The 24,099-nt window shown below is 40.7% G+C and overlaps 1 non-coding gene across 1 annotated transcript; it reads right to left on the reverse strand.

Moving 5' to 3' along the window:
• Positions 1–6,479: 6,479 nt before the first annotated feature.
• On the reverse strand, positions 6,480–6,553 carry TRNAM-CAU. Its single transcript has one exon. It is a non-coding gene; the product is annotated as a tRNA-Met (tRNA).
• Positions 6,554–24,099: the final 17,546 nt, after the last annotated feature.

Here is a 24,099-nt window from a genome sequence, read left to right on the forward strand (position 1 = left end):
TCCTATTGCTTTATTACACCTGCAAATCATTTTATTAAAAGAATCACCAGTCTAAAGAAATGTTACTGGTGAGTTGTAAAATCACCGTGATTTTGTTATCTTCATGAATGACTTGGTTATTATTGAAATCTGGATCCTATAAAAATGTATATCATAATTAGAATTTACTTCAAATGCAAACTATAAAGTTGGAAAATAATTGAGTAGAGAAACATACTTTGAATGTCTATTTTTTTATAATATCATCGTCATCAGGAAGCGTAACAACTCTAAAGACTTCATCTTGGTTATCACAGTTGGAGCTCTTAACTTCCACTTTAAACATGTATTTTTTTTAACAATATTTTTTATCTCTATTGGACATGAAGATGCTTCAGTAGCATCAGAAATCTAAGAAAAGACACATTCACAGTGGTTAAAGAAGCTACAACAGAAGAAAAACAATATAATCTGGAAAACATAAATAAAAGCTAAAGAGTTGTGTAACAAAATGTGTTTGCACCCATAGCCTCACTTTAAATGATGCACACCTCATACATGAACCACAACATAGAACGTCGTTAGACCAATAAGAATATACTGAAAAAATAAAAAATAAATGTCGATTAATTTTTAAACTCTACGTATTCCAGCTTTTTGATATGAAACTTCAACTTTTATTGTATTTGGGATTGGTTTAGTTCTCAATGAGTACTGATAAAACATAAAGAAGATAACGAATCATAGATTAATGGTTACTTTTCACTTGGCATTATTAAAACACTTTACTTCACAAAGGATCTATTTAAGATGCTTAAGATATTTTAAGTTATATTTATTTCTCAGAGATTGAATATGATAAGGCTCCAACCCAAAAAACTAAAATTCTACCTCAATGATTGTAACGATCCGACTGGTTATTTTGGGTTCTAGCGCGTCGTTCGGCGGTTTGAGGCCGTGAGTAGCTTCACTTCAGCTATTATGACTTGTACGCATGGTCGGAATGGAATTCCGGGAATTTTGGAGTTGATTTGGAAAGAAAATTCTCATTTCGAAAGCTTTAAGTTGAAAGAATTGACTAAGGGTTGATTTTTGAGTAAACGGTCTCGAAATCGGGATTTGAAGGTTCCAGCAGGTTCGTATGACGATTTGGACTTGTGCGTATGTCCGGATCGGGTTTTGGATGACCCGGGAGCGTTTCGGCACCTATTGTGGAAGTTAGCATTTTTGGAAGAATTTCATAAATTTAGGTGGAAGTGCATTTCAGTGTTATCGATATCCGTTTGGGATTCCGATTCTGAGAATATCTGCGTATGGTGATTCTGGTATTGGGAGTGCGATCGGAAGTGGATTTGGAGGTCCGTAGGTCATTTTGGAGTCATTTGGCGAAAGTTAGAAATTTGAAGGTTTTTGAGAAATTTGACCAGAAGTAGACTTCTCGATATTGGGGTCAGATTCCGATTCCGGAAGTTGGAGAAGGTCCGTAATGTCAAATATGACTTGTGTGCAAAATTTGAGGTCAATAGGACGTGATTTGATAGGTTTCGGCATGGAATGTGCAAGTTGGAAGTTCTAAAGTTCATTAAGCTTGAATTGGGGTGCGATTCATGATTTTGATGTTGTTTAATGTGATTTGAGGCCTCGAGCAGGTCCATGTTATGTTATGGGACTGATTTGTATTATTGGACGGGGTCCTGGGGGCCTCGAGTGTGTTTCGGGGTTGTTTTAGATCATTTCGAGCTGTTTGGGAACTGATGTTGCTGGTGTCTGGTGTTCTTCTTCGCGAACGCGAAGGAAGTCCCGCATCGCGAAGAGGAAATTGAGGGGCTGTTGAGATTGGCCTTTGCGAACATGGAAGGCGAGGCGAGAACGCGGTGAAGGACTTGAGGAACCTACGCGAACACGAGTGGGTAGTCGCAAACGCGTAGAAGGAAATGAGGACGAGGCCTAAGGCCATTTGGCCTACGTGAACGCGTTTAAGGTAACGCGAACGCTAAGGGTTTGGGCAGCTGGTCTTCGCGAACACGATCAGCAAGCCGCAAACGCGAAGAAAGAATTCTGGGGCAGAAGCAGGTTGTGCTTCGCGAACGCGGGAGTTGTTCCGCGTTCGCGAAGAAGGGCAGTGCTAGGCAGTGAGTTGTTTTAAAGACGGGATTTGGCCCATTTTCTTTTATTTTTTCTTGGCTTGGGTGATTCTTGGAGGGTTTCAAGAGGGGGTTTTCATCATCAAAGGCAAGGTAAGCTATCCCCACCTATATTGAGTTAAATACATTGATTATGTATAGAATTTAACATGGAAATTAGTAGAAAGTTGGAGTTTTGGTGGGAAAAAAAAACCTAGAATTTGTATTTTTGGATTGTTACCACGAATTTCGGCATGAGATTGAGAGTAAATTATATATTTGAGTTCGTGAGGTTATGGGTAAAGTTTATCTTCAAAAAAATTCAGAATCCGGGCACGTGGGCCCGAGGGTGATTTTATCGACTTTTCGAACGGAGTTGGAAATAGATATAAATTGAATTGTTATGAGTGTTTGAGCATATATTTATGGGTTTGCATAATTATCGACTAGTTTTGGAGAATTGGGCATCGATTTGAGTCAACGGGAGGGCTTAGAGACCGGTTATGGAACTTCAGAGCGAGGTAAGTCTCCTTTCTAACCTTGTAAGAGGGAATTAACCCCATAGGTGGAATAATCAAATATGTGCTTCTATTTGTGGGGTCTATGTACGCACGAGGTGACGAGAGTCCGTGCATAGCTACTATTATGCTTAAGTTCGGGTCGTCTAGGACCCAAAAGCATGCTATACTTGCAATATTTGTAACCTTATTGACAATTAAAAATGCTTAAATCATATCGAATTGGTAAATGAATTTCTAAAAAGGTTAAACTTCATTTTCTTGATCATTAACAGAGAATTGACTTTGCCTTGGATAAATGCTCCATGATAACTACTTGATTGTCTGTTGATTGTGTTTTCTTTTTTTGTGGAATGGGCCGAACGCCTCGGCAGATTAAATAGATGCATCTATGATTCGCGCCATTCGACCCTCTGGCAGTGCACAGTTTAAATATTATGTTGGATCGAGCCGTACAACCTCGGCATGATTTGCGCATACTTGTATTGCTTTCCTTGAAATTTATAAATATTGATATTACCTTCCTGGCATGAAATAAATTGATAATTGAGGAAATATGAAATTGGAAATCTCCTACTATCAAAAGGATTGTTTACTCGCTTCATGAATCCCTTGAGTTTACTGGTGTTTTAATAAATCCACAACTGATTGTATTATCGGATCACTAGTAAGTGTTGAAGTCGACCTCTCGTCACTACTTCTTCGAGGTTAGACTGGATACTTACTGGGTATGCGTTGTTTTTGTACTCATACTACACTTGCTGTGTATTTTTGTTGCACAAGCACATGTATATCTAATGGCCTCGTTGGGCACAGCGGCATGGTTGATACGGAGACTTAGGTGAGCTGCATCTCTCGAGACGACCCGCAGCCAGCAGAGTCTCCTTCAGAGTATTTTATTTTCTTTTCTGTCCAATTTGTATTCCGGACAATTATTATATTACATTTTATTTCCTAGAAATTGCTCATGCACTTGCGACACCGGGTTCTTGGATGACAATAGGATTATTCAGTATTTAAATTTGTTAACGACATCATTATTTTCTCGGTTAAGTTCATTATATTTAATGTAAGGAAAAGAAATAATTTCAAAAATACTAAAATGAGGAATTAATTAACTTCTTGGTGTTGGCTTGTCTGACAGTGGTGTCCGGCGTCATCACAACCCTTAATGGATTTTGGATCGTAACAATGATTAAGCAGCTAACAAAAAAAGAAATTCATATTAGATATGATACTTCAACTTTTACTACAATTGGGAGTGATTTAGTTGTCACTGAGTAATGATAAGACAAAATATAGATAACGGATTATAAATTCATAGTTCGCCACATTCAACATTGTAATGACCCGGCCGGTCGTTTCATGAGTTACCACTCCGTTTCTCCCATTTTTGCTTTTTTATGTCTTGTTCAGATGTATTATGTGGTATCGTGTTGGTTAGTTTGGGTTCGGAGTGGTTTTGTAGAGAAATGAGACACTTAGTCTCTTTTGAGTAGGCTTGAGTTGGAAAAGTCAACCGGATGTTGACTTATGTGAAAAAGGTCTCGGATGTGAACTTCGATGGTTCGGATAGCTTCGTTAGGTGATTTGGGACTTAGGAGCGTGATCGGAATGTGTTTCGGAGGTACGGAGTAGATTTAGGCTTGAATTGGCGAAAATGGAATTTTGGCGTTCTTCGGTTGGTAGTGAAAATTTTGATATAGGGGTAAGAATGGAATTCCAGAAATTGGAGTAGGTCCGTTGTGTCATTTGGGACGTGTGTGCAAAATTTCAGGTCATTCGGACGAGGTTTGATAGACTTTTTGATCGAAAGCGGAATTTGGAAGTTTTGGAATTTCTTAGGCTTGAATCCGATGATGATTTGATGTTGTTTTGAGCGTTTCGAAGGTTGGAACAAGTTTGAATGATGTTATGGGATATGTTGGCATGTTTGGTTGAGGTCCCGAGGGCATCGGGTGAGTTTCGGGTGGTTAAACGGAACAAATTCTTGTTTTGAACGTTGTAGATTTTCTTTAGTTCTATTGCAGACATTTTGTTCTTCGCGATCGCGTAGAGGGGTCAGCGATCGCGTAGGCCTAGTTGGGCAGAGGTGATATTTGTTCTACGTGATCGCAAAGGTCAGGACGCGATCGTGATTGGCTGTGAAGTTTTTGTTCGCGAACGCGTGGCAAGGGTCGCGTTCGCGTTGAAGGGAATGAGCTGGTGTGAAGTGGTGAGGTTTGCTCTATGCGATCGCGTGGGAGAGACCGCGATCGCGTGAGTAATCAGAGACAGAGCTTCGCGATCGCATGGTATTTATGCGATTGCGTAAGGTTAAATGAGGGCAGTCAGTTTTTGTGCTTCGCGATCGCGAGGCTGTTTCCGCGATCGCGATTAAGGAATTTAAATCCCTGGGCAGAATGTTTTATTAGGGAACTTCGCGACTTTTGGCCATATTTCACCATTGTTGAGCGATTTTGAAGCTTTTTAAGAGGGATTTAAGAGGGAATCGAAGGGAAACACTTGGAGGTAAGATTTTTGAACTCAATACTTGATTCTAGGATGAATTCTACGTGATTAACATGAAATTAGTGGGATTTAAAGCCTAAAATTGGGGAGTTAGGGCTTGCAATTTGAGACTTTGATTTGAGGATTTGAGGGGTCGTTTGTGGTCGTATTTTGATGTATTTGATATGTATGAACTCGTGAGAGTGTAAGGATCCTAGTTTTGTGGTTTTTATCGGAATCCGAAATGTGGGCCCGGGGGTCGGGTTTGGCCAATTTCGGGATTTTTGATGTTAATTGATTATTTTCGCATGGGCTTCACTCCCTTAGCATATATTGATGTTATAATTCTGATTTTGGGTAGATTCGATGCGAATTGAGGCCGAGTCGAGAGGCAAGGGCGTCACGGAGTAGTATTTCATCCGGTTTGAGGTAAGTAACCATTGTAAATCTGGACCTGAGGGTATGAAACCCCGGTATTTCGTATTATTTTGATAAATGAGGTGACGCACATGCTAGGTGGTGAGCGTGTGGGCGTGCACCGGTAGGGATTGTGACCCGGTCCGTCCCGTAGCGGCTATTAGCAGCGTATTTGATTTGAAATCTTATAATATTCCGTATTTTAGAGATGTGTATTATATTTTGGGTTGTACGCCGTGTTTGGGGCCTTGTGACGACCTGTTTAGACCCTTAGGGGTATTTTTGCTACTTTCCTCACTCTATTTGATTTGAAAGCATATCCTCAGTCATGTTTTACCTGTTTATTGTTTAAAACCGGTTTCATTAATATGCTTCTTAATATATGAAAACTGTTTGTGTTGAGTTCCCTTATTTTCACGAATATGCCCGAGAGGTCGTGAGGTTAATGACTGAGAGAGGTTGAGGACCTAATGGTGAGGATTATATATACATAATGGATCGGGCTGCACGCGGCAGCGATATATATATATATATATATATATATATATATATATATATATATATATATATATATATATAGTCGACTACGCTCACTGGGGGTGTACAGACTCCGGAGGGATTCCTACAGCCCAAGCGTCATNCGTTAACCATCCAAAATCCACCCAAGGCCCCCGGGACCTCAACTAAACCTACCAACAATTCCCAAAACACGCTACGGACTTGCTCGAGGCCTCAAGTCGCATCAAACAATGCTAAAATCATGAATCAACCCCCCAATCCAAGCTTTATGAACTTTAGAACTCCTATGAGTTATAGTCTCAATAAGAATGCTAGTTCTTACTGTTCATATATTATGATATGAATATACCACATCAATTCGTTATGTATGGATGATGAGATTCCATTGATACAGAGCCAATTCCAATAGACTTATTGGAGGGTCCCATTGGCGTGCATCCAGTAGGAATTGAACCTACGAATTCGCCAATTATGAGTTGGGCGCTTTAACCATTCAGCCATGGATGCTTAGCGGGGATCCTCGTACATGGTGAATAACCAAATTCCAATTGAAATGAAATCTTTAGGATAAATCAATGCAATTTAGGAGGAATCAATGAGAGGACATCAATTCAAATCCTGGATTTTCGAATTGAGAGAGATATTGAGAGAGATCAAGAATTCTCACCATTTCTTAGATTCATGGACCCAATTCAATTCAGTGGGATCCTTCATTCACATTTTTTTCCACCAGAACGTTTTCTAAAACTCTTTGACCCCCGAATTTGGAGTACTCTACTTTCACGCAATTCACAGGGTTCAACAGCAATCGATATTTCACGATCAAGGGTGTAATACTCTTTGTAGTAGCGGTCCTTATATATCGTATTAACAATCGAAATATGGTCGAAAGAAAAATCTCTATTTGATAGGGCTTCTTCCTATACCTATGAATTCCATTGGACCCAGAAATGATACATTGGAAGAATCCGTTGGGTCTTCCAATATCAATAGGTTGATTGTTTCGCTCCTGTATCTTCCCAAAGGAAAAAAGATCTCTGAGAGTTGTTTCCTGAATCCGAAAGAGAGTACTTGGGTTCTCCCAATAACTAAAAAGTGTAGCATGCCTGAATCTAACTGGGGTTCGCGTTGGTGGAGGAACTGGATCGGAAAAAAGAGGGATTCTAGTTGTAAGATATCTAATGAAACCGTCGCTGGAATTGAGATCTTATTCAAAGAGAAAGATCTCAAATATCTGGAGTTTCTTTTTGTATATTATATGGATGATCCGATCCGCAAGGACCATGATTGGGAATTGTTTGATCGTCTTTCTCTGAGCCGGGTTGTGCGCCGCATCGATATGACGCTTGGGCTATAGGAGCCCCTCCGGAGTCTGTACACCCCCAGTGAGCGTAGTCGACTATATATTACGGATCGGGCTGCACGCCGCAGCGATTATTATCATTATTATTATTATTATTATGAGATATCTATTGGCCGGGGTGCTGAGTGCGAGTACTAATTGATGAGAGCTGAGTCACGAGTGACTGAGAGGCTTGCCCGAGAGGCTTTACTTATGAGTGATACCTTGCCCGAGGGGCTTGTTTATGACATTTTGCTGTTTTCACTCTTCCTCTATACTGAACCTCTGTTGAAAAACGTTGAATAATTGCCCTTAAAGGATTTTTAATTGAAACTGGAGTTTTATGAGATCATGGATTATCGAACTGCAGATTTGACTTGATATTTCTGTTGAGATTTCTTATATGATTTTAAATGCTCGTCACTGCACTCAGACTATATTTACTTTAGTTACTTACTGAGTTGGCATACTCACGTTACTCCTTGCACCTTGTGTGCAGATCCAGGTGCCCGAGCATCAGAGTAAGAGCTTCCAGCGCCCTCAGAGTCGTACCCGGAGATCGCAAGGTAGCTGCTTCGCAGCCCTGCCTTCCTCCTTCCTATCTTAGTATTTTATTTTATTTTTAGACTTATTATGTGTTATTCAGACAGTGTTGGGTTGTACTTAGAGGCTCATGACTAGTGACACCGGATTCGGGCTGTGTTAGAATATTTTGTACTGGTTTTCCGCTTATTTCTGATAGATTATATATTTCATATGAAGAATTTGAGACTTAATCTGTTTTAGAAAATGATTTTTATTCGATGTGGTAAATGTTGGTTCGGCTTGCCTAGTATTGTGATAGGCGCCATCACGACCGGGGTATTTGGGGTCGTAACAAGTTGGTATCAGAGCCTAGGTTACATAGGTCTCACAGGTCATGAGCCGGTTCAGTAGAGTCTCACGGATCGGTACAGAGACGTCTGTACTTATCCTCGGGAGGCTGCAGAACCTTTAGGAAAACTTCACATTCTTGAAATTCCCGTCGTGCGAATCTGTTGATTCTAGTACTAAACTTCTGTTATTCTATTCTCTCACAGATGGTGAGGACGCGTGCTACCATTCACGACAGACGACCACTAGTTGGGGCCACTAGAGGCCGAGGTCGCGGTCGAGGCCGTGGTAGGGGCAGGGGTGTAGCCCGTACAATAGAGGGGGCAGCACCTGCAGATCCAACAGCCGCCCTAGTTCATGATCAGATTCCAGCGGGGGATGCTCCAGCGGGACCAGCTCAGGCACCCGATTTGCCTATTGTCATTCCGGGTCTTCAGGAGACCTTGGATCAGATCTTGACAGTGTGCACTAGTCTTGCTCAGGCAGTCGCAGTTTCTAATACCGCAGCCACTTCTCAGGCCGGGGGAGGCACTCAGACTCCCGCCGCCTGCACACCCGAGAAGGTTGTTCAGAGATTGCAGACACCGGAGGCACCACCAGCCCAGCCGGTTGCACCCGCTCAGGGTTTTGTAGTACCAGTCATGCCTGAGGACGAGCAGCATCGATTGGAGAGGTTTGGTAGACTTCATCCTCCGACTTTCAGTGGTACAAAGGGCGAGGATGGCCAGGGCTTCTTGGACAAGTGTCAGAGGATTCTTCGCACCGCGGGTATTCTGGAGACCAGCGGGGTAGCATTTACTACTTTTTAGTTTTCTGGAGCTGCCTTTACTTGGTGGGAGGCATATGAGAGGCGTAGGCCTGTTGATGCAGCGCCCCTTACCTTGCAACAGTTCTCCGTTCTCTTTTTGGAGAAGTATGTGCCACAGTCTCGCAGAGAGGAGCTGTGCAGGCAGTTCGAGCAGTTGTGTCAGGGAGAGATGACTGTGATGCAGCAAGAGATAAGATTTTTAGAGTTAGCTCGTCATGCTGTTTGGTTGGTTCCTACGGACAGAGAGAGGATCAGGAGGTTTGTGGATGGCCTCACATATCAGCTTCGGATTCTCATGACTAGAGAGAGGATGTCCGGTGCTACCTTTGAGCAGGTTGTTGATATTGCTCGAGAGATTGAGTCAGTTCGTCGCCAGGAGCGAGACGAGAGGGAGGCCAAAAGGACTCGAGGATCTGGTAGTTTCGGTGGCGCTCCTTCGAGAGGTCAGTTTCAGCACGGCAGAGGTCGTCCATTGAGACGTGCTCAGTCAGCTCGCTCATCGTGGGGCATCATCAGGCCATGGTTCTCACGGTTCTCATCAGGGCCATTTATCACTCAGCACCCTACCAGCTTAGAGTTCATCTAGTGCTCCATCGGTTCAGGGCTCTTCCATGCCAGGTCCTCCTACTGGTCATTCCGGTGCCAGGGTTTCCCTTCAGTCCCCATTCCCCGCACCAGGGAGTTGATATGAGTGTGGAGAGTTTGGACATATGAGGAGGCAGTGTCCTCGTCTTCTTGAGGGTCCGTCTCAGCAGAGGAGTCAGCCCTCGACTTCAGCTCCAGTTACCTCACCACCCACTCAGGCAGCTAGGGGTGAGGGTCAGTCAGCTAGGGATCGCCCCAGAGGGGGAGGTCGATCAGGTGGTGGTCAGGCCCGTTTCTATGCACTCCCATCCAGACCAGATGCTATTGCTTCAGATGCTGTGATTACAGGTATTGTCTCAGTCTGCCATGCCTCTGTATTATTTGATCCTGGTTCCACCTTTTCATATGTGTCATCATATTTTGCTCGTTATTTGGATACACCCCATGAGTCTCTTGCTCCCTCTGCTCGTGTATCTACTCCGGTGGGCGATACTATCGTTGTGGACCGTGTATACCGATCGTGTGTGGTGACTATTGGGGGTCTGGAGACCCGAGTGGACCTTCTGTTACTTTGTATGGTGGATTTCGATGTGATTTTGGGCATGGATTGGTTATCCTCGTGTCGTGCTATATTGGACTGTCATGCTAAGACAGTGATGTTGGCTATGCCGGGTGTGCCACGGATTGAGTGGCGAGGTACGACTGATTTTGTCCCGAGTAGGGTGATCTCATTTCTGAAGGCCTAGCGGATGGTAGGCAAGGGTTGTCTTTCATACTTAGCCTTTGTGAGGGATGTCAGTGCAGAGACTCCTACCATTGATTCTGTTCCTGCAGTGAGGGATTTTCCCGATGTGTTTCCTGTAGACCTGCCGGGCATGCCACCGGACAGGGATATTGATTTTGGTATTGATCTGGTGCCGGACACTCAGCCCATTTCTATTCCACCGTATCGTATGGCACCAACGGAGTTGAAGGAGCAGCTTCTGGAACTCCTTGACAAGGGGTTCATTCGGCCTAGTGTCTCACCTTGGGGTGCACCTGTTCTATTTGTGAAAAAGAAGGATGGCACGATGAGGATGTGCATTGATTACAGGCAGTTGAACAAAGTTACAATCAAGAACAAGTACCCTTTGCCTCGCATTGATAATTTATTTGACCAGCTTCAGGGAGCGAGAGTGTTCTCCAAGATTGATCTCCGTTCAGGGTATCACCAATTGAAGATCAGGGACTCGGATATTCTTAAGATAGCTTTCAGGGCCCGATATGGTCATTATGAGTTTCTTGTTATGTCTTTTGGGCTGACCAATGCCCTAGTAGCGTTCATGCATTTGATGAACAGCTTGTTCCGGCCTTATCTCGACTCGTTCGTTATTGTTTTCATTGATGATATTCTGGTGTACTCGCGTATCAGGAGGAGCACGCGGAGCATTTGAGAGTTGTGTTGCACAGATTGAGGGAGGAGAAGCTTTATGCAAAGTTCTCCAAGTGTGAGTTTTGGCTCACTTCAGTGGCTTTCTTGGGGCACGTGGTGTCCAGTGAGGGTATTCAGGTTGATCCGAAGAAGATAGAGGCGGTTCAGAGTTGGCCTAGACCGTCCTCAGCCACGGAGATTCGCGGCTTCCTTGGTTTGGCGAGCTATTACCGTCGGTTCGTTCAGGGATTTTCATATATTGCATCACCCTTGACCAAATTGACTCAGAAGGGTGCTTTATTCAGGTGGTCAGATGAGTGTGAGGCGAGCTTTTAGAAGCTCAAGACCGCCTTGACCACTGCTAGGTATTAGTTTTGCCAGCAGCTTCAGGTTCATATACAGTGTATTGTGATGCTTCGAGAGTGGGTATAAGGTGTGTGTTGATGCAGGAGGGTAGAGTTATTGCTTATGCTTCTCGCCAATTGAAGCCCCATGAGAAGAACTACCCTGTTCATGATCTAGAGTTGGCTGCCATTGTTCACGCGTTGAAGATTTGGAGGCATTATCTGTATTGTGTGTCTTGTGAGGTGTTTACGGATCATTATAGCCTCCGGCACTTGTTCAAGCAGAAGGATCTCAACATGAGGCAGCGGAGATGGATGGAGCTGCTAAAGGACTATGATATTACTATCTTGTAACATTCGGGGAAGGCCAATGTAGTGGCCGATGCCTTGAGCAGGAAGGCGGTGAGTATGGGGAGTTTGGCATATATTTCTATTGGGGAGAGACCTCTTGCAGTTGATGTTCAGGCCTTGGCCAATCGGTTCGTGAGGTTGGATATTTCGGAGCCCAGTCGGGTCTTAGCTTGTGTGATTTCTCGGTCTTCCTTATTTGATCGCATCAGAGAGCGCTAGTATGATGACCCTCATTTGCTTGTCCTTATGGACAGAGTTCAGCACGACGATGCCAGAGATGTGACTATTGGTGATGATGGGGTATTGAGGATGCAGGGCCGGATATGTGTGCCCAATGTGGATGGGCTTCGGGAGTTGATCTTATAGGAGGCCCATAGCTCGCGGCATTCCATTCATCCGGGAGCCGCGAAGATATATCAGGATTTGAGTTGGTGGAGAAAAATGAAGAAGGATATTGTGGGATTTGTAGGTCGGTGTCTCAACTGTCAGCAGGTGAAATATGAGCATCAGAGACCGGGTGGCTTGCTTCAGCAGATAGATATTCCAGAATGGAAGTGAGAGCGGATTACCATGGACTTCGTAGTTGGGCTCCCACGGACTTTGAAGAAGTTCGATGCTATTTGGGTGATTGTGGATCGGCTGACCAAGTCCACGCACTTCATTACTGTTTGTACTACCTATTCCTCAGAGCGGTTAGCAAAGATTTATATCTGAGAGGTTGTTCTCCTGCATGGGGTTCTAGTTTCCATCATTTCAAATAGAGGTGCTCAGTTCACTTCACAGTTTTGGAGGGCCGTGCAGCGAGAGTTGGGTACTCAGGTTGAGTTGAGAACAACTTTTCACCCTCAGACGGACGGGCAGTCCGAGCGCACTATTCAGATATTGGAAGACATGTTGCGCGCTTGTGTCATTGATTTTGGAGGGTCATGGGATCAGTTTCTACCACTTACGGAGTTTGCTTACAACAACAGTTATCAGTCGAGTATTCAGATAGCTCCATATGAGGCTTTATATGGGAACCAGTGTAGATCTCCAGTTGGTTGGTTTGAGCCGGGTGAGGCTAGGCTTTTGGGTACAGACTTGGTGCAGGATGCTTTGGACAAGGTGAAGGTGATCCAGGAGCGGCTTCGTACAGCGCAGTCGAGACAAAAGAGTTATGCTGACATGAATGTCCGCGATGTTTCTTACATGGTTGGGGAGAAGGTTCTACTGAAAGTCTCACCCATGAAGGGTGTTATGAGATTTGGGAAGAAGGGTAAATTGATTCCTCGGTTCATTGGGCCTTTTGAGGTGCTTCGGAGGATTGGGGAGGTGGCTTATGAGCTCGCTTTGCCACCCATCTTGTCGAGTGTGCATCCGGTATTTCATGTTTCTATGCTCTGGAAGTATATTGGCGATCTGTCTCATGTTTTGGATTTCAGCACGGTTCAGTTAGAGGGAGATTTGACCTATGATGTGGAGCCAGTGGCTATTTTGGAGCGTCAGGTTCGAAAGTTGAGATCAAAGGATATAGCTTCAGTAAAAGTGCAGTGGAGAGGTCGGCTCGTGGAGGAGGCTACCTGGGAGACCGAGTGGGAGACGCAGAGCAGACATCCTCACCTATTTGAGGCTTCAGGTATGTTTCTTGACTCGTTCGAGGACGAACGTTTGTTTAAGAGGGGGGGATGTAATGACCCAGCCGGTCGTTTCATGAGTTACCACTCCGTTTCTCCCATTTCTGCTTCTTTATGTCTTGTTCAACTGTATTATGTGGTATCGTGTTGGTTAGTTTGGGTTCGGAGTGGTTTTGTAGAGAAATGAGACACTTAGTCTCTTTTGAGTAGGCTTGAGTTGGAAAAGTCAACCGAATGTTGACTTATGTGAAAAAGGTCTCGGATGTGAAGTTCGATGGTTCGGATAGCTTTCATTAGGTGATTTGGGACTTAGGAGCGTGATCGGAATGTGTTTTGGAGGTCCGGAGTAGATTTAGGCTTGAATTGGCGAAAATGGAATTTTCGCGTTTTCCGGTTGGTAGTGGAAATTTTGATATAGGGTTCAGAATGGAATTCCGAAAATTGGAGTAGGTCTGTTGTGTCATTTGGGACGTGTGTGCAAAATTTCAGGTTATTCGGATGAGGTTTGATAGACTTTTTGATCGAAAGCGGAATTTTGAAGTTTTGGAATTTCTTAGGCTTGAATCCCATGATGATTTGATGTTTTGATGTTGTTTTGAGCGTTCCGAAGGTTGGAACAAGTTTGAATGATGTCATGGGATATGTTGGCATGTTTGGTTGAGGTCCCGAGGGCCTCAGGTGAGTTTCGGGTAGTTAAACAGATCAAATTCTTGTTTTGAAAGTTGCAGATTTTCTTTAGTTCTGTTGCACACATTTTGTTCTTCGCAATCGCGTAGAAGGGTCAGCGATCACGTAGGCCTAGTTGGGCAGAGGTGAGATTTGTTCTACATGATCTCAAAGGTCAGGACGCGATCGCGATTGGCTGTGAAGTTGTTGTTCGCGAACGCGTGGCAAGGGTCGCGTTCACGTAGAAGGGAATGAGCTAGTGTGAAGTGGTGAGGTTTGCTCTATGCGATCGCGTGGGAGAGACCGCGATCGCGTGAGTTAGGAGAGGCAGAGCTTCGCGATCGCATGGTATTTTATGCAATCGCGTAAGGTTAAATGAGGGCAGTCAGTTTTTGTGCTTCGCGATCGCGAGACTGTTTCCGAGATCGCGATTAAGGAATTTAAATCCCTGGGCAGAATGTTTTATTAGGGGACTTCGCAACTTTTGGCCATATTTCACCATTGTTGAGCGATTTTTGAACTCAATACTCGATTCTAGGATGAATTCTACCTAATTAAACATGAAACTAGTGCGATTTAAAGCCTAAAATTGGGGAGGTAGGGCTTGAAATTTGAGACTTTGATTTGAAGATTTGAGAGGTCATTTGTGGTCGGATTTTGATGTATTTGATATGTATGAACTCGTGAGAGTGTAAGGATTCTAGTTTTGTAATTTTTATCGGAATCCGAGACGTGGGCCCGGGGGTCGGGTTTGGCCAATTTCGGGATTTTTGATGTTAATTGATTATTTTCGCATGGGCTTTGCTCCCTTAGCATATATTGATGTTATAATTCTGATTTTGGGTAGATTCGACGCGAGTTGAGACCGAGTCGAGAGGCAAGGGCATGACGGAGTAGTATTTCATCTGGGTTGAGGTAAGTAACCATTGTAAATCTGGATCTGAGGGTATGAAATCCCGGTATTTCGTATTGCTTTGATAAATGAGGTGATGCACTTGCTAGGTGGCGAGCGTGTGGGCATGCACCGGTAGAGATTGTGACCTGGTCCGTCCCGTAGCGGCTATTAAGCCGTGTATTTGATATGAAATCTTATGATATTCCGTATTTTAGAGATATATATTATAATTTGGGTTGTACGCCGTGTTTGGGGCCTTGTGCCGACCTGTTTAGACCCTTAGGGGTATTTTTGCTACTTTCCTCACTCTATTTGATTTGAAAGCATATCCTCAGTCATGTTTTACCTGTTTATTATTTGAAACCGGTTTCATTACTATACTTTTTAATATATGAAAATTGTTTGGTCCGAGTTCCCTGATTTTCACCGATATGCCCGAGAGGCCGTACGGTTAATGACTGAGAGAGGTTGAGGACCTAATGGTGAGGATTATATACATTATGGATCGGGCTGCACGCCACAGCGATATTTTATATATATATATATATATATATATATAATATTATGAATCGGGCTGTACGCCGCAGCGATATTTATATGGATCGGGCTGCACGCCGCAGTGATATGTATTGGGTCGGGCTGCGCGCCGCAGTGATATGACACTTGGACTCTAGGAGCCCCTCGGATTCTGTACACCCCAAGTGAGCGTAGTCGACTATATATTACGGATCGGGCTGCACGCTGCAACGGTTATTATTATTATTATGAGATATCTATTGAGCCGGAGTGCTGAGTGTGAGTACTAATTGACGAGAGCTGAGTCACGAGTGACTGAGAGGCTCGCCCAAGAGGCTATACTTATGAGTGATACCTTGCCCGAGGGGCTTGTTTATGATATTTTGCTGTTTTCACTCTTCCTTTATACTGATCCTCTGTTGAAAAATGTTGAATAATTGCCTTTAAAGGATTTTTAATTGAAACTGGAGTTTTATGAGATCACTGACTATCGAACTGCAGATTTGACTTGATATTTCTGTTGAGATTTCACATATGATTTTAAATGCTTGTCACTGCACTCACACTATATTTACTTTAGTTACTTACTGAGTTGGCGTACTCACGTTACTCCCTGCACCTTGTGTGCAGATCCAGGTGCCCGAGCATCAGAGTGAGAGCTTCCAGCGCCCTCAGAGTCGTACCCGGAGATCGCAAGGTAGCTGCTTCGCAGCCCTGCCTTCCTCCTTCCCATCTTAGTATTTTTGTATTTTTTTTTCTTATTATGTGTTATTCAGACAGTGTTGGCTTGTACTTAGAGGCTCATGACTAGTGACACTGAATTCGGGCTGTGTTAGAATATGTTGTACTGGTTTTCCGCTTATTTCTGATAGTTTATATATTTCATATGAAGAATTTGAGACTTAATCGGTTTTAGAAAATGATTTTTATTCGATGTGGTAAATGTTGGTTTGGCTTGGCTAGTACTGTGATAGGCGCCATCATGACCAGGGTATTTGGGGTCGTGACAAACATCCACCTGTAAAGAAAGTAGTAGTTACATCAACTAATAGGAATGGATTTATATATATATACTATATTTTTCATATATAGATTATTCTTCAACAATAACAGTAGTGTAACGATCCGACCAGTCGTTTTGAGCTCTAGCGCATCGTTCGGCGGTTTGAGGCCATGAGCAGCTTCACTTAAGGTATTATGACTTGTACGCGTGGTCGGAACTGGAATTTTGAAAGTTCAGAGTTGATTTGAAAAGAGAATTCTCATTTCGGAAGCTTCAAGTTGGAAGAATTGACTACGGTTGGATTCTTGAGTAAACAACTTTGGAATTGGTATTTGAAGGTTTCAGCAGGTTCGCATGATGATTTCTGACTTGGGCGTATGTTTGGATCGGGTTTTGGATGGCCCGGGAGCATTTCGGCGTCTATTGTGGAAGTTGGCATTTTGGAAAGAATTTCATAAATTTGGGTTGCTGTGCATTTCAATGTTATCGATGTCCGTTTAGGATTCCGAGTCTGGGAATAGCTCTGTATGGTGATTCTGGTATTGGCGGCGGGTTCGTAAGTGGATTTGGAGGTCCATAGGTCATTTTGGAGTCATTTAGCTAAAGTTAGAAATTTGAAGGTTTTTAAGAAGTTTGACCGGAAGTGGACTTTTTGATATCGGGGTCAGATTTCGATTCTAGAAGTTGGAGTAGGTCCGTAATATCAAATATGACTTATGTGCAAAATTTAAAGTCAATCGGACGTCATTTGATAGGTATCGGCATCGAATATAGACGTTTGAAGTTCTAATGTTCTTTAAGCTTGGATTGGGTTGCGATTCGTTATTTTGATGTTGTATGATCTGATTTGAAGGCTCGACTAAGTCCGTAATGTGTTTTGGACATGTTGGTATATTGGTTAAGGTCCCGAGGGCCTCAGGTGGAATCCGGATGGTAAAATGGATCGAGTTTGGACTTGAAACTTATGTTGCTGCCTTCTGGTGTAACCGCACCTGCGAGGTTTTGGCCGCAGGTGCAGAGCCGCAGAAGCGGCCAAAAAGGGCGCAGGTGCGATTTTGGTAGGGAAATGCTGAGACCGCAGATGCGGTCATCTCGTCGGAGATGCGAGACCGCACCTGCGGAAGAGAAGGCGCAGAAGCGAACCACAGAAGCAGTCAAGTACCGCAGGTGCGAGGATCGCTGGGCAGTGAGGTCTCTTTAAAGCGGGAGTTTGGCCCATTTTCTCCCATTCTCTCTTGGTTAGACGATTTTTGGAGAGCTTCAAGTGAGGGTTTTTCATCATCTATGTCAAGGTAAGTTAATCCCACCTCTTGTTAGTTAAATACATGGTTTTATTATGGATTCAAGCATGAAAACTGGTAGAAATTTGGGTGTTTGAAGAAAAACCTAGAAATTTGGTATTCTTGAATTTTGACCACGAATTTGGGCATGGAATTGGGAATAAATTATATCTTTGAGTTCGTAACGCAATGGGTAATGTTTATCTTTTAAAATTTTCGAAATCCGGGCACATGGGCCCGAGGGTGATTTTTACCGACTTTTGATCGGTGTTAGAAATTGTTATAAATAAGATTAAAATGAGTAATTGTGCATATATTAATGGGTTTGCATAATTATTGCTAGTTTTGGAGCGTTGTGCATCTATTCGAGTTGTTTGAAGGGCTCGGGAGCCGGTTATGGAACTTCGGAGCGAGGTAAGTCTCCTTTCTAACCTTGTAAGAGGGAATTAACCCCATAGGTGAACTAAATTATTATGTGCTTCTATTTGTGAAGGGCTACGTACGCACGAGGTGACGAGAGTCCGTACGTAGTTACTAGCTATGCCTATGTCCGGGTGTTTTAGGCTTACATCATGCCTTGTTGATATTGCTGTTAACTTATGTTTATTAATTGTCTTGAGAAGAAGAAAGATTGGGTTAGCTTATTAAATGTTTTGAAAGGAGTTGAGATTGAGGAAAAGTTGGGAACTTAAAGTTTTCATTTGAAATTCATAATTTAAAAATAATTGAGGAATACTTTAATAATTTAAGAAATCTATGTGTAACCACGTCGCATGTATGTTTCGCGAGCGGGGTAATTTCCTTAAAAAGCTACAAGCTGAATTTCCCTTATTTTGAAAAGAATCAAGAAAGAGATATGATTTTATTGTTAAATTTATATTTGACAGCGTCGCACGTATGATTCGCGAGCGGGGTATTTCCTTTTGCTACTCTTATGGGATCGGACCGTTCGCCTCGGCAGAATTTATGTACCACACTCTCATGGGAGCGGGTCGTTCGCCTCGACAGGTTAATAGATGCATCTATGGTTCACGCCGTTCGACCCTCGACGGTGCACAATTTACTTTTATGTTGGATCGGGTCGTACGCCTTTGCATTTCCTATATATATATATATATATATATATATATTATTCTTATGGAATCGTGCGTAACATTTGGCTAGAAGCTAGTGTATCTGAGGTTTTTTTCCTATTTTGAATTATGACAAACTCTTGATGATATCCACTATATCTATATATATATATGCTCCGGTTACGGAAGGAACTTGCTAGTTGAGAGCTTGAGAAAAATGTTGAAGAGGGGAATTGTGCCAAGTGTTCTATACATGTTTATTTCATGTATTCACTCTGTTTCATATTTATTCACTTTTTTACTGTAGCCGATTTTATTGGACCACTAGTAAGTGTCGAAGTCGACCTCTCGTCACTACTTCTTCAAGGTTAGACTAGATACTTACTGGGTATGTATTGTTTTCGTACTAATACTGCACTTGTTGTGCATTTTTATTGCACAGGAACTTGTATGTCTAGTGGCCTAGTGGGCGCAGTGGCATGGTTGATATGGAGACTTAGGTGAGCTGCATCTCTCGAGACGACCCGCTGCCAACAGAGTCTCCTTCAGAGTATTGTATTTTCTTTTCTGTACAAATTTGTATTCCGGACAGTTATTGTACTTCATTTTATTTCCTAGTGATTGCTCATGCATTTATGACACCGGGTTTTGGGGTGATTATGGGATATTNTTACCCCCACTTATGGCTTTTCATCTTATAAGCACTTTTAGTTTGACCTAACACTTTTACTAGTTTATCCTTAATAATATTTTCTAATTCACTAAAATAACTTTTTCCCAAAATAAATTTCATGACTTCCTCTTCATTCCATATTCGTTATTAATTCTTTTCTTTATAATTTTTTTTTTAATTTCATATTCTTTTGAAAAAAATTCAAGGGTATTTTTGTCATTCTAACAAAAGAATAGCTTATCAGCATTTTTTAATCAAACACATCAACTGCTTATTATCAGTTTCAGCACTTCTATCCAAACACGTAAATGCTTATTTTAAAAATGGAAAAGGGCCAAAACTATCCCTATCGTTTGATAAATGGTTTATAAATGCCCTCCGTCCATCTATCCATTCAAAAAAATACACTCCGTCCATCTATCCGTTCAAAAAAACACACGAAGTTAATTCTATTAACAAAAATACCCCCGCGACTAACGGCAGAACTGATGGAGTGTGTTTGTTTGAACGGATAGATGGATGGAGGGTATTTATAAACCATTGAGCAAACGATAGGGATTATTGACCAAGAATCAAATATGGGTCTTATTTTTACCCATTTACCTGGTCCGACCCTATTTATTTGACCCGCCTAATTATTTTCTTTCTTTTTCTTTGCTTTTTTTCTTTGCTTTTTTTTTTCCTTATCACCCAGCACACCCACTCTCATCTTACAAAATTTTTAGCGTTTCTTTGTTGAAACTAAATCTTTCTTTGTGTTTGAAAATATGGCTTTGGCTTTCACTTCATCTGTCAATTCATTGGCTCTTTGTCCTCCTCTTCTTCTTCTTATGAACATTCCCAAAGGTTAAACCTTTACTTCTTTTTTTTTTTACCTTTTATAGATTCAATCTTTATCCTAGAATGTGATAATTTCAAGCTTTTTAGCACCTTGGTTTCAATTTTCTTGTGTGCTTGTATCAGTTATATGTAGTTGTTTTTTCTCTGTTATTTCGTGGCTCTTTTGTCTTTTTATGAACAATCCAAAGATTTTCATTACTTGTCCCTTTCAAAGTTTCAATATTTCTCCTAGATTTGATTGATAAATTTGGACAATTTTAGCATTTGGGCTCAATTTTTTTGTTTCAGATTTTTGGTTTGTTTTGATCCTTGTCTTCTTACTTAACAACCCAAATGTATCTGTTGATTTTTCATTTAAGAGTTTCAATACTTATCTGAGTTTGATTGGAGAAATTTCAGAATCTGGTTTGAATTTCGGGTTATTTTTTGGGTTTTATCTATTCTTTAATTAATTTGTTATTGTATGGAGAAGAAGAAAGGGGGACATCAGATGAGTAGGAATGGGTGTGATAGATACTACCCATTTTTGTAAATGGGTCGGATAAGGTAAATGGGTTGAAATAATATCCATTTTTTGTTCCAGTCAAAGATTGCCACGTGGCCCAATTAAAAATCCCTATCGTTTGCTAAATGGTTTATAAATACCCTCCATCCATCTATCCGTTCAAAAAAACACACTCCATCATTTCTGTCGTTAGTCGCGGGGATATTTTTGTTAATAGAATTAACTTCGTGTATTTTTTTGAACGGATAGATGGACGGAGGGTATTTAAAAACCATTTATCAAACGATAGGGATAGTTTTGGCCCTTTTCCGTTCAAACTATAACCTGTCCATTAAAAATGTTGTCAGCTACTCATACATATGAAAGTGGTGGAATGTGTGTGCCATAATCAGATAAAAAACTTAAAATGAACAAGAAAGTGAAGGACTGATAAAAGTTGGTTCTTCATCCATATTTGACAATTGATTTTTTCTTAATTGAACTAATTTGCAAAGGCTAAATTTTCAGATACGTCACATATTGAGATTGAGATTTTTTTCATGTCACGATCATAAAAAAACATATAAAGAAAAGTAAATTAAAACTGAAAAAATATGAGAAATATTTAATTACCAAATAATTCAGTGTTGTGAAATTCATGTGGATTTGACAGCTGCTTATAGCTTCTAAATTTGAAGACACACATGTTGAACTGTGGATCTTGTATTTCATTAAGAATGGTCTTTTGTGTGAATATCAACTTAAACTTGTGGTCTTTGGTCTCCAGTCTCATATTATTTGGACAAATCACAAAATTCTTTATGATCTGCCATCACTTGCATGAATGCGGTCACCCTACAAAACCATTCAATTAGTTCAAAAAAATTAAGTTATTCCGTATATGGCGACAACATACTGAAGTCTATATAAACCATACAAAGTAGAAGTAACTACTAAGTTTATAAATATTACCTTTTCATCCATCAGAATAAGCTCAATTGAACAAGGACTATCAGGTCTGTCACGATCCGGATTTTTCCAAATCCTGGCGATACGAACTTTTAATTTTCAGTTTATTGACTTGCTGTTAGTTTCGCTAATGAAATTATTTTCAGCCGCCATTATATCCTCTGTTAATTGAGAAGAAGTGTAAATCAAAATAAAGACACTAACACAGAGTGTAATCAATGAATTAATGTAGAATACAACGAATGTCTTGTGGTGCGCAAATCACTAAGAAAATTGTACTGCAAAATCAAACCTTTGATTTAGTTATGCAATTCTTAGTAGCTTGTTAATCTTTCTATTGAACAAATTATATAACAACAAAAGAAAAGAAAAGAAAGGAGTGAAAGGAAGAAAGAATTAAAAAATTTGTTGCTTTTCTATATTCTAGTTAAATATATGTTCATAATCTAGAGAAGCAAGAAATGAAAAGAAGAAAGAACCGAAACTTTTTCTATATTCTAGTTAAATATCTATTCATAATCCAGAGAAGCGTTAAAATTAATTCTGAAGATTTATCTGTTATAGAAAGTTAATGAGCATTTTAGAATTACAAATCATAAAACTTACGTCCTGTAATCGAAAATTGTTGAGTGATATGCGAAGAAAGGAGAAAGAATTTGAGGTATATACTGTAAAATGCGAAACTAATATGAAAAATCTGAAAATTCATGTTATTGAGAATCCGTTTAAGATGGATTTGTGGACTGGGAGTTACAGATCGTGGTGGTACATCATGGGGTGTTTGAAACACATACTCCTTAGGGTTTGAAATTTTAGATAGAAAGGCACGCTATGGTAAAGCAAATAAAGAGGCAACAGAGACATTTTATTGGACCTTGTTTGTAACTTAATTTTTAAAGAATGTAGAAATTTTGATATTTTATTATTTTTAATTCAAATATACAAAATAAACTAATTATCATCATTATGTCGGCGCAGAATCGTTCCCAAATTTTATTACTTCTTGGTAACTTCCTAAAATTAATCGTTGTTGGTAAATTGATTTTAAAAAAATGTAAAAGGATAGATATTTCAGTATTTTGAATTTCAAATTCAAAAAATAAACTAATTTTACCTAACTTTAACTAATTTTTCCTAAAATTGCCACATGGCATTTTCTTCATGCAATACTTGGCAAATTCTCGTGGCTGACTTCTTTCTTTTTAATAATAGATAGATGAGATTGTGATTTTTTTTTTACTAAAAACATTAAATATCCCTAGCTTCTTAAGTTTGGGAATTATGTTAGACCAATATTATGAACTTCCATAATCTAATGGAATATTCGTAAAGTCGATTATTACTAGACAACTTATTTAATTGGCAGGTCCACTTGATACATAGCATCTCACGTACAACTCATATTCAAGGCAGTTCAACACCACATGAGAAGCAAAAAATTGCCAGTTCAGGTTGAAAATACATACATAGATAGTGCTTTAATGCCAATGCGCGGACAAACAGAAGCTTGAGACGGAGCCATATGAGGCGGAAGTCTCACCTACAGTTCTATGAGAAGGGAGTGGCTACCTAAAATTACATAAGTGATTAGAGCAATATCCCCTTGCTTTGGATAGAGTTGACTCTACCTTTTGAGTGCAGGATAGCCACTAATTCTTTCGATTAATCGCGTCAAAGTAAAATCATGTTCAATATCAGAAGCAGAAATACCAAAAACTGCACCACACATTAAAAATAGATAAAAAGAATTGGAAAATACAACTAAAAACTACTTATACCAAACTCAAAAAAATAGACCAAACTAAAGCTGAACAACCAATATATTATTATTATCGTCAATTTCTTTAACGTTGCTGTCAGTCAACCATGAGCATTCAAAATTAACACACACAGAGAGAAAAAGCACTATGCTCCATCGCTCATGGTATATATACAGTAGTGTATGTCTAATCAAACAAGAAAACAAGATTTTATATCACCCTTTTTAGGAATTAAGAGAATTTGATAATCCTTATATAAGATGGTTGAGATTTACAATCCATGGTGATTGGTGAGCACGTCTTTATATTACAGATAAATGATATTTAATAAAGTATAAGAAAGATCACATTTTATCAAATACATAAAATTGCTTCTAAGTTCTAACGTTGATTTTCAAGTCCAATGATAAAAACAGCCGCGAGATGGTTTCTTCTTACAAAATGAAGTTTAATATGTGCTGACAATGAAAAGTATTTATACAATCATGTCACTTACTCAATATAATTATAGATAAGTGTTTAACGAATATTAATTGTTAATCTGATAAAAACCATAACTAAAATTCA

This window comes from Nicotiana attenuata, unplaced genomic scaffold, assembly GCF_001879085.1.
Source record: "Nicotiana attenuata strain UT unplaced genomic scaffold, NIATTr2, whole genome shotgun sequence".
NCBI lineage: Eukaryota > Viridiplantae > Streptophyta > Magnoliopsida > Solanales > Solanaceae > Nicotiana > Nicotiana attenuata.